Genomic DNA, 14,031 nt, shown 5'->3' with positions numbered 1-14,031 from the left:
TTAGATGGAACCGGCAAAGATAGAGAATTCCATATGAAGATAATCTCTGCCCCTATAAAATCAGTTTTATGTTTTTCTTTATTCTGTTTTCCATTAGAAATTTTCAGAATTCTGTGATTTTTGATTTAAGCACATTTTTGACTTCAGGAAAACTAGCTGATCATGTGATGGATGAAAATAATTTAAATTATTCACTAAGAAAATATTAGAAATGTTGAAATTGATGAAACTTTGTATTTTTTTTAGGGCTCCATATTGTTGCACGTCTGATAGTTTGTTGAAGGCTTTTGCTAGTCCGCTGCACTTCTCATTGTTTGATGTGGGATTTGGATTTTAGGTGGTCACGGCGTTGGTCTCAAATTCCTCCGTTTTTTCTGCTGATTAAGCAATCTCACATTCTGTTGTTGTTTTTTGCATCGCAGAAATCATAAGGCATAGTTGTCCAGCCCTGCTTAATTGAATCTCAAGCTAAACATCAGGTTGCAGAAGATGGATTATCACGTGAGGGGAAATCCCACAATTCTTGCGTGATCTTCTTACATTGTGAGAATCCACCTGCCCTGCAGGATAAATTTCCTTATGCCTGCGATGTGAATATGCAGACTATAGTCTAATTTGATATTACTACAGTAAAATCTGACCAGATTCATCTTTAATCAGTATAATACCTTCCATTTTTTTGTATCCAACCTTTTTTGTATCCAACCTTTAAAAGACGAGATGATGTTGTGCTCACTTTAATAGAACCACAAGGAAATCTTTATTACCTTTTGAATGCTTTTGGTCAAACAAGCTTAAGGTGTCTTTTTTTGTAGCAGTTGACCATAGCTACATCTACTGTATACAGGATCTTGTTCTGTGGCCTTACTCCTCCTACACAAGTTAAATGCTAAGTTGTTTATCCGTTAATGGAATGCACTTCACTAAAGGTGAGTAGATAGCCTGCACATTTAGACATGCAAATGGTGAGGAGGTGACAAAAAAGCGGGGTGGGTCAATAATTTGCCTTGCAAAGCACACCCATCTGCCCTTTCGATGGCTCATTGGCTCCCAAGATCAGGTGCAATCTGAACTGGAATCATTTGGATAATTGACCTTCTGTGTGCATACATTAGAATAAATTAATTTTGATTGGCCGTGCAGCATTAGGAACAAAGCGGGAAATGTTGGCTCTTTTATATTCAGCTGCTGGTTTGTTGTACCCAGTCTCCGAGGTGATTATGTATGCCATTCCCCAACTATTATGCATTTCCTCAGTTAAATAAAATAATTCATCCTTTGAGCAGAGTAAAGCACACAACAGCAAGACAGAACCACACTCAACTTTTTAAGTTAAGCCTCAGTCTGAATTAGCAAAAAAAGTATCCACTCAAATTTGTGTGGGTGCACAGAATTTGCATGCATATTTCAGCTGTGTGGGTGGGATTTTGTATTTAAATCCACGTATCTGTGTCCATGTAAACATGCCGAAGCAGAGTGTCTGTGCCTGCCTCATGAGGCTTCTGCTCCTCCCTTATTTTTCCCCATTTCCATAAGTGACCTTGCTTTTCCAATGAAAGTGCCCATACTGTGTGTGTCTACACCAGTCACATGTGGGCCTGTATGTCTCATTGCTGCCTGATGGACAGCCATTAACCCTTGGTGAAGAGGGTGAGAAATATTTATGTCTTCCTGTCAGCAGTGACACGACACCCTCTGGGGATGAATAATATGCCTGACCTACACTGGCTCCAATTGTTGAGTCCAATTCATAGCAAAGTGGTTTGTGTGTGAATGGTGCTGTGTGTGTGTGTGCCTGCTGATAGGACGTGTGTGAGTTGGTACCTGTACAGTAAGTTGTGTGTGGGTTCAGGGGCATCGGATAGCCTGAGGTGAGCAGCAGGAGACTACTTCTGTATCCCTCACTGACATCTGACAAACCGCCTGCTCACCACAGATGTCTGTGTCTCTCCTCCTCACTCTGCGTCATGCATTAGATCCTAGAACATTGTAGTTTCAGTGGGCCGGTTTCAGAATTCATCAGTCATTGTGGTTTTTGCTTAATTAGCCTACATGAGTATCTGCTTCCTACCAACCCTTTCTGTTAACCACTAATATAGATTGGCACCCCCTGGGGACTGAAACATTCCTCGTGGTCGCATTCGTTTATTACGGCCTGCTCCCAGCAATAAGCTTTAGGAGCACTGTAGACCTTTTTTTTTTTTTTTTGCCCCTGCCTCAGGCTACATGCACTTTCCTAGCCTCTGATTGATGGAGATTATTGGGCTTAACATAAATGCCTGCAGCTATTATTCAGAACTGAAAAACGACTTATTTAAATTGAACAATGACAATAATTTGATCTATATTTTTATTTACAGTTAACTTTAACTTCCTCTTAAATTGCAAGATACGAGATTGGGAGCATTTCGATTAACTCTCAACGACTCCCAACTGCTCTCAAAATGGTGACGGTGAGCCACAGCTAACAGCAAACGGTGTTAACAGCGCTAACAGTGCAAACAATGTAGAAAGTGCTGACAGAGCTTGAGGGGGAACCAGAAGGTGGATTATACGCTTATGCAACAATGCTGTCGGCCAGGGCTGCTTTATAAGCTGTACCCGCTGTATTAGAACCATGCAGAGATTCTATTTTCATAGAATTTCTATTTCATCTTTTTGACTACCATTATTATTGGAAGAACAATAATGAATTGCATCATACTTGTGTATTTTAAAGGTATTCCCTGTGCCCCCAGTTCTGAAACTAAATGTAAACCCTTGAACTGATATCATCCATCTGATGAACTGATATATCCATCCATCTTCCGTAACCGCTTATCCAGTTAAGGGTCGCGGGGGTGCTGGAGCCGATCCCAGCTGTCAATGGGCGAAGGCAGGGTACACCCTGGACAGGTCGCCAGCCTATCACAGGGCTGACACATAGAGACAGACAACCACTCACGCTCACATTCACACCTACGGGCAATTTCAGAGTCATCAATTAACCTAAGCTGCATGTCTTTGGACTGTGGGAGGAAGCCGGAGAACGCGGAGAGAACCCACGCTGACACGGGGAGAACATGCAAACTCCACACAGAAGGTTGTCTGGCCCGGGAATTGAACCCGGGCCCCTCTTGCTGTGAGGCGACAGTGCTAACCACTACACTACCGTGCAGCCCTTGAACTGATATGATAATAATATATATATAATAAAAAGAATATAATTTAAAAATACATTTTTACTACTTTACAGTTTTACAGCCAGGTGACGGGCCAGGTAGATAACTTGGCCCTTTAAGGGTGAAACAGTGTGTGTGTACTCTGCACAGCTTTTTTTATTTCTTCAGAACCACCACAGCTATGGTGCTGTGGGAATTCATCAGGGCCAATCCCAGCTCTCCCAGTTGGTTAAAAGCTATTAGTTGGTGACAAAAAAGAATGACAAGAGTAGCAAGTGGCACATTCAAAACACGCTGACTTACATGACAAACAGACCAAAAAAAAAAAATTGGGAGGTTGAGGTATAAACAGTAAAATGAATAGGATAATACCGTTAAGGAAACTAACTTTAGACAGGAAATTTGCACTTCTGTGCATTCCCACAATATTGTAACACCCCTGCTAAAACAACAATGCTAACATTGGTCATGATAATTGTCCACAATTTTGGAAAATATAAGTGGAGTAACACAAGCTCTAAACAAAAATTGGGCCTGAATTACCTTATATCTTATATTTGGAGGACTTCATCACTGATTTCCATATATTTTCCCAGTTTTCATTATTTAAGGAGGTATTTAAATCCTGTTCCCATGCAAGCTAGGTGGATCAACGGGTATGATGTGCTGCACAGGTTAATACACAATACATAACTGTACCTTTTGGAGGTGGTTACCTTTATAGGGCATTGGTCATGTTCTGAGCAAGAGGCAGGGGAAATACCATCCCTAAAACTGTCAATAAAAAAATATGAATAAAATGTATGTTTTTAATATTGGTGAAATATACACACATATATGTGTGTATATAGATAGATATAGATAGATAGATAGATAGATATCTATATCGAGATAGATATAGATATAGATATCGATATAGATATACAGCGGGTAAAATAAGTATTGAACACATCACCATTTTTCCCAGTAAATATATTTCTAAAGGTGATATTGACGTGAAAGCTTCACCAGATGTCGGTAACAACCCAAGTAATCCATACATACAAAGAAAACCAAACAAATAAGTTCAGAAATTAAGTTATGTGTTATAAAATGGAATGACACAGGGAAGAAATATTGATCACATGAAGAAAGGGAGGTGCAAAAAGGCATGGAAAGCCAAGACAGCAGCTGAAATCTATCAGTAATTAGAAAGCAATCCTGCCCCTTGTCAGTGAAAATTAATATCAGCTGGTTCAGTCCCAACTGATGGCCTATAAAAAGGTGTCTCATTACCAAGGTGTCACACAAGAAACATCTCATGATGGGTAAAAGCAAAGAGCTCTCTCAAGACCTTCGCAACCTTATTGTTGCAAAACAAACTGATGGCATTGGTTACAAAAGGATTTCTAAACTTCTGAATGTTCCAGTGAGCACTGTTGGGGCCATAATCCGGAAGTGGAAAGAACATCATTTCACCATAAACCGGCCACGACCAGGTGCTCCTTGCAAGATTTCTGACAGAGGAGTGAAAAGAATTATCAGAAGAGTTGTCCAAGAGCCAAGGACCACTTGTGGAGAGCTTCAGAAAAACCTGGAATTAGCAGGTACAATTGTTTCAAAGAAAACAATAAGTAATGCACTCAACCGCCGTGGCCTGTATGCACGCTCACCACGCAAGACTCCATTGCTTGTTTGCTGCACAACATTTAGACAAGCCTGTGAAATACTGGGAGAATATAGTCTGGTCAGATGAGACCAAAATTTAACTCTTTGGATGCCATAATACACACCATGTTTGGAGGTCAAGTGGCACTGCACATCACCCCAAAAACACCATACCAACAGTGAAGTTTGGAGATGGGAACATCATGGTGTGGGGCTGTTTTTCAGCATACGGCACTGGCAAACTTACTTCAAAATAATTGAAGGAAGGATGAATGGAAAAATGTACTGAGACATTCTTGATAAAAATCTGCTGCAATCTACCAGGATGATGAAGATGAAACGAGGGTGGACATTTCAGCAAGACAATGATCCCAAACACACAGCCAAGGAAACTATCAATTGTTTTCAGAGAAAGAAAAATAGAATGGCCCAGCCAATCACCTGACTTGAATCCAATATAAAATATATGGAAAGAACTAAAGATCAGAGTTCATAGAAGAGGCCCACGGAACTTTCAAGATTTGAAGACTGTTTGTGTGGAAGAATGGGCCAAAATCACACCTGAGCAATGCATGCGACTAGTTTCTCCATACAGGAGGCGTCTTGAAGTTGTCATTACCAACAAAGGCTTTTGTACCAAGTATTAAATACATTTCAGTAAGCGTGTTCAATGCTTTTTCCCTGTGTCATTCCATTTTATTACACATAACTTAATTTCTGAACTTATTTATTTGGGTTTCTTTGAATGTATGGATTACTTGGGTCAATAGCACCTTTAGAAATATATTTACTGAGAAAAATGGTGATGTGTTCAATACTTATTTTACCCGCTGTATATATATGAATGGCTATTAAGCTGTCATAACTTTCTCTATCTAAACCAAAGTATTGATAAAATGCTTGAATTGAAATTGTAAGGCAGCAGTAGAGGCAAGATGAGCTACATTACCAAGCACATCTTCACAGACATTCAGTGTGCCCTGAGGCAACAAACGGCTGATCCTAAATTCAAACTGTGTCAAGATGAAAGCTTGTTTTTTTATTTATATGTGAATCATGAAAATGTCAATGGAGACTAGATGTTTGCACAGTATGTTTTGGGGAATTTGTTCCTGGCGATTGCACTATTTTTGAACTCCTTGTCACGTTGTGTCTGATAAGTTCCTTGACTCTCTCATTTGAAGTGAACATAAGGTTTGAGAAGATTAAACGAGAACATCATGACAGTTGTGGTTATTAATCCCTAAGAATATGGACAAAGCTATATGTGCACATGATGATGATGAGAGAAGAGAGGATATGCCACTGTTGGCATGTTGATGGCGGGTTAAACAGCATGAATCCACTAAAGCATTGTGCTTGGTCACAGCAGTGTACAGTCAGTGGTGTTGTGGTGCAAAGACTGTTAACTTGGCACCCTTTTACTTAACACTGTAACAGCTTTGACTTGTTGCATCCATTCATGGCCACCATAAACCTCAATTACATCCATGAAGATAATGGTCCATGTTATAAAGCACAGTGTGCTTCAATACTCAAAGTCAAACTCAGTTGACTTCCTTCAACTTTTAGCATTTTTCCAAGCAGTTAAGAATAACCATGCCGTGCCCATGGATGCAGTGAGCTACTGCAATCAGAGCTTGTGAGCTTGTGCTCGCAGCGTGATTTTTGCACACGGCATGATGCCAGTGTAAAAGGTGTTATTTACCATGATGTGTTGGAGCTGGTTCACAGTGTAATACGCGTACACATAAAACTGGGAACAGTACCTGAGGTTTTCTTTTGGTTTTTTTTACAGATATCTTTAGTGCCTACCATCAAAAAGAAGCACATATTGAACAATAAAATGAACATAGTGGTAAAAAAAAACTTTAACTGCAAAGCCAATGATTCATATGTATCACTAGGCAACCCCCAAATCCCATGGGGACAAAAATGTTACTTGACTGGAGCCACCTGGATTAAACAATGAACTGATTCGATTTTAGCAGTCAAAGGGCACTGTGACATAACATCCGACCCATTCTCGTGATATCTCGAGAATGCCTTGAGTAATTTCCTCAAATTTGGCATAAACGTGGCACTCACACTGAAGGATGAACTGATTAGACTTTGGTGATCCAAGATTGCTGTCACTGTCACCTCACCTCTTTCCAGTTTTCATGCAATATCTCAGGGATGCCTTGAGCAAATTTCTACAAATTTGTCAATGTCCACTTGCACTCAAGGTCGAACTGACTGTGACCTCACAAAATATTTCGGCCACAACTCAAGAATGAATATGCTCATTAAGGCAATTTCACACAAATGTCTAATAGGATAAAACTATGAAGAGATGACATGAATGCAAACTGCCACATGACTGGTTGGTGGAGGCATACAATCATAAGGCGGTGTTTCTAGTTGTTTTTCATTTGCAGCCAGAGATTTCATTTGGTAATGAGTAAATGTTTGACTGCATACAGAGAAATCTTCATACTGAAGCTGTGTTGTTATTAGACACCAGGCCCCTACACCATCAAGCTGACAATCTAAACTCATCCATAGCACCGCATATCCTTCAAGATGCCCAATCAAATGTTTCGTTCCCCTTGCCAACTTCACATCTTGGACTTGAGAAGAACTTTAGCCTTTATAAGCCTGTAAAGCCCATCCTGGGCTATAAAAATACACCTGACTTGACTTGTACATAACCCCACTGTGCAATGACTGATTGATTGAAAAGCAGTGAAAAAATACTGCCATATTTCTATGATAGAAGATAGTAGCAGAATGGTTAATTAGACACTGCTGCAAGGCAGCCGTGAAGGCCCATGACCCCGCTGCTCACTCACAAAGAATGGCAAACCTTAAGGCTGTAATGGCCATCTCAAGAATCCATTTTCTGGTCACATGGACACTTTCAGATCTCCCCTATCCTCATCCCCCCTCCCTCACCCACACCTTCCTGCCTTGATTGGTTTCTATTCTTTGGCCTGTTGAGAAAAATGGTGTCTGATGTGCCTGGAGGTGTGGAGGGATGGCTCATAAAGGACTCTAGGACAGCGCAAGTGTGAGAAGATTCAGTGATGTGGATAAATGTGAGCAAGATATATATGATTCAAGTGATCAAATGGTTTTGCTCCCCTTAAAGAACATGAACACTCAAGAGTAGTTTGATTCTGGTCCTGGTTAAAAAAAAAGGATCAATTAGACGATCAGCGTTATTTGTTTTCTGAAAAGGGCCTTCAGTTACCTTGCCCACAGCAACTACAGTATATATTATGTGGATATATTCAGTATGTAAACTGTTCATGAATAAGCTGGGTTACATATTTGAGTCCTTTTCATAACAGAAAATCAGTCCAAAGGCTTGGAAATGTTAATGGTATGTAAACAGGAACAAAAATCAGGTAATGTAGATGGTAGACTGAGTTTACTTATTACATCTTTATGTTCCCCAGATGAAACCTTGTCTACACCTGGCATCGATCAGACATGTATCTAGCTGACTGTTGCTGTGGGGTTTTTTAACCATCAAGTGAAACTTCAGATGCCACTGTCTGTCAAGAGGTGTCTCCAATGGTGACATGGCCAATCTTTGACATAATGCTCAGTCTGTGTCTCCGCAGTCCCAAGAAGAGGCTGTCATGCTTCAGCAGGCCGGATAATTATTTCCCTCTTATCCCTCCTTGCCAGGGCCAATCCTAGCCTTCAATAGAAGCTAGGGACCGCACCACTTCCCATCACCTCTCGCCGTCTCTTTTCTTCTCCATCTCTCTTCTTCCATCTGTTTCACTTCGCCTCACTCTCTGACTTCAAGACCTTGTTTCCCTCAGTCTGTCTCTGTGTCATCCTCTCTGTCTTGTTCTGTATCCTCTCTAAGAATAGATACGCACACGCCAAATAGCTCCTCAGTTTGACAGAATTGATGCTCAAAGTAGAAAACGTAGCATACAAGATTGCAAGATGAACATATATATTTTTTTCATTGGTTGCCTTACTCATTTGATGCTCCCTACATATATGACAAAGAACATATGGAATCTTGTTCTTCCTTTTCATACACATAGATAATGTTGTGTATTCAGTACTTCCAACAGTTTGTCACGGGTCCTGATGTATCTTGTTCTCACGTCCCTTTCGGCTGTCCCATTATCTAAATTAAATGGTGGGTAGCTATGCTCAGTATTTTCTGGCTTTGGATGCAACAAGACAGGCGGACACTCTGGCATCAAGTCGAAATAAAAGATATGCGAAGAAAACCTAAACAACAAATTGACCATGTAAGGCAGTTTACTCCTATCTTGCTTCAAACCAGGACAGAAACAGAATAATCGTTTCCGTACCGTCATTCCAAGAAGTGTGATTAGAGCCAGCAGGCCTGCCTTGATTTGGAAGCTGTGCATGTTAACCTGTGGCCCCAGGGCCGAGCACGGGGCTCCCTGCAGAATCGAAAACAAATAAACAAGGCCTGCCAGAACAGGCGGTGACGGTACAGGCTGTCTTCAGTAGATAAGACGGAACAATTGCCCTTAATAGGCCACAGAGAGACAAACACCCATCTTCAGCCCTGCCTTTTTCTACTCCTATCTGCTTGCTGGTAACAAAGGAAACAAGATGCTTTCCCTCTCCTTTCTTTCCTGCAGAGAGATTAGCGGCGCTTAAGAGGGGTATGGGCATGAAAATGTGTATTTGAGTGATAATTCAGCGCACGCGCAACTCGTGACAAGGAGCTGTGCAGAATGAGAGGGAATATAATGCTTTTACTCCCCTCAGGGTTGAAACTTAGAGGAGAGAAGTACAACATGTTTGTTTGCTATTTATCAGTCTATGAAAGGACTATGAAGACTTTCTGAACACGTGATGTTGATTTCAGATGTTGTCTTAATATTTCCGTCCAAACAGTTTCCCATCGATGTATAATTTGACAGTTTCATAATTAGGCATGCCTTTATCAACAATAACAGCACACACACACACATTTTTTCAAACATGCATCCCAGGCACATAAAAACAAAGGCGGGGAGAGTACAATACAGGGCCATGTGACCATGTCAAATTGTCTGGGTTACATTTCTTACTTGTCCTGAATGCACTTAGTGGGGCGTATAATAGCAGGCAGAAAAGCCTGTTTCCCCTGTGAAGGCCCTTTTTTGACTTTGACGCAAAAAAGAGCCTTGGCAGGGATTCGGAATGCCGGCAGCAATGATCCTATTTTGTAAAATTTGAATCATTTCACCGGCACCCAGGTAGAAGGCAGCGGCACATGCCGTAACACTGCCTGAAAGAACGCACAAAGATCTCTCTAAAAAGAGCGAGCTGGCACATTATACCTGGTGCCTTATGCTGAGCTCTGATGAAAGAAATCCACCCCGCTGCCAAGTTAGCTCACCTGAAATGAATGCCTTTAAGGAGAGAGGCAGTACTCGCTTCTGTGACAGGAGGTAAAATGCTACAGAGTGTGTTGTTGGAGATTTTCAACGGATTGGAGTGTGCAATGCTATTTCATACCTTAAGGCTTGATTTCTGAGCCGCTGTGAGCTGAATAGTTCAGAGCAGTTGTTAGACTTTTGATTGGAGAGAGGGTGTCAAACCAAAGAGATTCACCCTAAAGTTGGCTTCCAATCCTTTGGCCAGTTTGTCAATGTGGCATTTTAACCCCTTACAGACCAGTACTTGCATAAAAAAAGAAGCAATATACTGTATTTTAAGACCATTGTGTACTGCACAGTCCACCACAAAAGGACCAATATGCTTTACCAATGGTATATATTGCATTTAAGAACTGAATGAACTGTCCTTGCAGAGAACATGATTAGAGAGATGAAAGAATATGCACACATTTTTGCCTTTTACCTCCAGTGTCTTTGCATATTTTCAATTAAAGGCTGTTTTCCCTCTGGGTTCACAGTGAACGACATGATCTTACTTCAACTTACAGTTACGTGTGGTGTTGTAACTCTGGATCTGTAATCTTTACTTGGAATAGGCAGAAGTGGTAGAACTTTAACATTAGATGTATGCTTGCTGTCAGTTTGTACAGGGTTAGTAATGTCCCTTAGGCTGTGCACTTGCTTGTAAACCTAAACAAGAGAAATTATGAGAAAAACTTAGAGCAAAGTGCAACTCAGTCCTCCTCACCACATCCATATTTCTATGAACAGCATTTACTTCTTTGCCAAGAGACATAAATCATGTCTTACGTATCATTAATATACATGGGTGTCAATAGGAGATGCATGAATGGAAGAAAAATGGTTCTTCCCAATAGAGACAGAGTTGAAAAATGGGCTGCAAATAGGGCGAGAATAGAACCTTCTCTAGTGAGGCTGCAAAAAGGCATCTAAATCTCTGCTGCCCCCCAGTGGGGGCTAGATAATGCTGTGTGTGTGTGTGTGTGTGTGTTTGTGAAACCCTGAGTCAAACCCTGTGGTACGGTATGTGAAGTCTCTCCAACCTCAAACTCTGTTATATAGTCAACATTATGTAAGTACATTGATAAGGTGTCCCATATTGCTGTGGCTTAGTGTCTACTATCTAACATGAGGAGCAATGTTGTATTACATATAATCCATTGTTAATTCATAGGGCATATGATGGTAATACAACTACAATCATTTCCTTTAAGTACTGTATGTTTTCTTGTTTAAAACACATGTAAAACAGTATACACACAGACTCAAAGCTAAGAGACTTGGTCAGTAATACTCAGATACTTATCTCGCTCCTACATGTCTTTTTAAATTGGCTTTGTACAAATTCATAGTGGCAGTGGCAATGTTGAACTCGTGCCCCTGCTGTGGGCCACACCTGCACAGGGCAGTGGGGCAACACACAGTCCCACAAATGCCCTGAGGCAGCAGCGAAGATAGACACACACACATACGCAAACATAAACATGTGTGAACTGGAGATCACACCTAACAGGCTGTCAGAAGAACTGTTTGAAACGCGGCTGAAGTTTGAGAACCAACGAGCCGGTAACATTTCACACCTCTTTCCTTCAGTCTGCTTTTCTACCACCGCTGAACTCTCACGCAGTCTCCTCACTGTCTGCCACTCTTCACACATGTAAATGAATGCCAACCATTGACTAATACTGTAGTTTTGTTTAAAAAGTGTGTGAATGTAGCTTTTTTTTGGATGCATATTGTTCATCTGTAGTAGAACTGTACGTACATCTGGCTGTGCACCTTGAAGCTATGATCACCCACGTGCATGCCTGCTGCATTTGCCAATCATCACGTGCGTGCAGGTCGTACACATCAGTGTGGTAAATGCGTGACGGTTGCAGATTCCCATCAGTAGTGTGGTCAGTCCCAGAGACAGAAATGGATACCTTGAGGCTACACTTGTCCTTTATATTTGATACCCACTGTACATTAAAGGGGCGCTCCACCAATTTTACGCATGAAGATCAGTTTAATTGTCACAAGGAGTGCTGCACGTCATCTAGTGTCACCTGTGTCTTTTTTTTTTTTTTTTTTTTTTTTTTTTAACTTAGTACAGTTTAGGAACCCTGTTGAAGTCCTCACGGTTATCTCAGATTGGGCTCGTGAATTTTTTCAAAAGTAGAAACTAACTTTTAGTCACCTGTCTCTTTTTATTTAGCCAACTTGATAAAAGTTCAACACTAATTTGCTGGAGGGACCCTTTAAGATGGCTAAAATAACAGACAGTAATACAAAATATTATTTTTCTTAAACAATGACTCTCATATTATCCAAAGAATTATACAACAATTGGAAACTTCAAACCTATTTTTTTCAAGGGTTTAGTTATTTGTCAGAATTAGCACAGAACATACTGTATATTAAAGTACAAGTAACCATAGTGACAATGCCAACTCACTGATGAAATGACCCTTATGTACTATAAATTGATTACAACACAAACTTACAAAATGGATGATAATTTACATGTCCTGGGTAAATGGCCATTTTATTTGTGAGAGCAAAGCATGTTCTGCTCTGCTATAGAATAAAATGGACTGCCATTCTTTGCCTCTACCTCATCCTTTATTTAAACAAATTAGAGCACCTCATGATGTATTATTACATGATTAATCAGGAGGTCGTGATTCTTTCTGTTTTTCTTTGTTTTTCATTTGATCATCGGAGTCGTGTTCATTTGCAGTTTGGGGTTAATGTTTTCCTGCCTTTTCCACTTTTTTTTTTTGCATTCCTGGTCACATCATTGTACTTCATCAGCATGAAACTGTTCTCTGGGTTTACCTAACAGCTTGCTAAATTTCTTGCCATGACGTCCGAGTCTTTATGCTGCTCCTACCTACATCTGTGTTTGTTTTGGACTCTCCCTGTCTTGTGTCGTTCTCTGCTGTGTATAAGGAGATGCTAATTTGGATTGCACGTAGAGGACAATGCTGTGGCTGTCGCTCTGATAGCTATCCAAGTCCTTGATCTCCTCTTCCTATAAACATCATTACCACACACTGAAAACATACACGTTCACGACAGGCACACACAAACACCCACAAGCTGCTCATCCAGATCGGCGCTAACAGATTATCAGTGATTATAAACAAACATGGAGGATTAATCCTGTGTGCTCTGTCTACTTTTCCACTGAGCTAGCCAGGGTAATTACCAAGTGCTAGATTGTAAGTGTAATTGTGCACGCAAACACATATACACACACATTCACACAAATACTTGCTGCCTTGCTTCACTACTTAGGGATATCAGCTTCATGCTCATTTCGTAAGAAAGTAAAGATATCTTTTGCAAAGAAAATGCAAGACAGCTAAAGGGGAAACGGTACAGACAGTGAGATTGTTTGGCACAACTTGGCGTGTTAAAAAAGTTTGTCCTTGATAGCTGTTTAGAAAAATGTGGAATCATGACAGCAAAGGACATCTTAACATTTGCGAATGATAGCTATTGAGTTTGAATTGAGTCTCTAGCAGAGTGGGATCTGTCTAGTTTTAGCTCTCTACTGCCTAAGACCTCCTCCCTTTCTGTTTCCCGTGGGATTCAACCTTCAGCTTCCTAGACAACGTTATCAGCAACTTTTGATTCCCAGCAGACAGAGGAAGACAGATACTATCTAGACATAAGGTTGTATATCTCCATACAAAACACTGTGTTTAAGGACCTCTGCCAAGGGTGAGAATATGTACAAGTACCTTAATCTGAACTTCATTCAGTATCTCTTTCCAGCCTGGCAAAGCTTGGAGATCCGCATCTGCAAATGAACCCTGTTTATTGCAATATAAAGACAA

General features: G+C 40.6%; 1 protein-coding gene across 1 annotated transcript in view; it reads left to right on the top strand.

Moving 5' to 3' along the window:
• suclg2 (succinate-CoA ligase GDP-forming subunit beta) overlaps nucleotides 1-14,031 on the top strand; it is a 92,639-nt gene that overhangs the window by 67,381 nt on the left and 11,227 nt on the right. The window lies entirely within an intron of this gene.

The sequence above is a fragment of the Anoplopoma fimbria genome, chromosome 17 (assembly GCF_027596085.1).
Source record: "Anoplopoma fimbria isolate UVic2021 breed Golden Eagle Sablefish chromosome 17, Afim_UVic_2022, whole genome shotgun sequence".
Lineage (NCBI taxonomy): Eukaryota > Metazoa > Chordata > Actinopteri > Perciformes > Anoplopomatidae > Anoplopoma > Anoplopoma fimbria.
The sequence above is the reverse complement of the archived record's forward strand: the minus strand, read 5'-3'. Positions and strand labels throughout refer to the sequence as shown.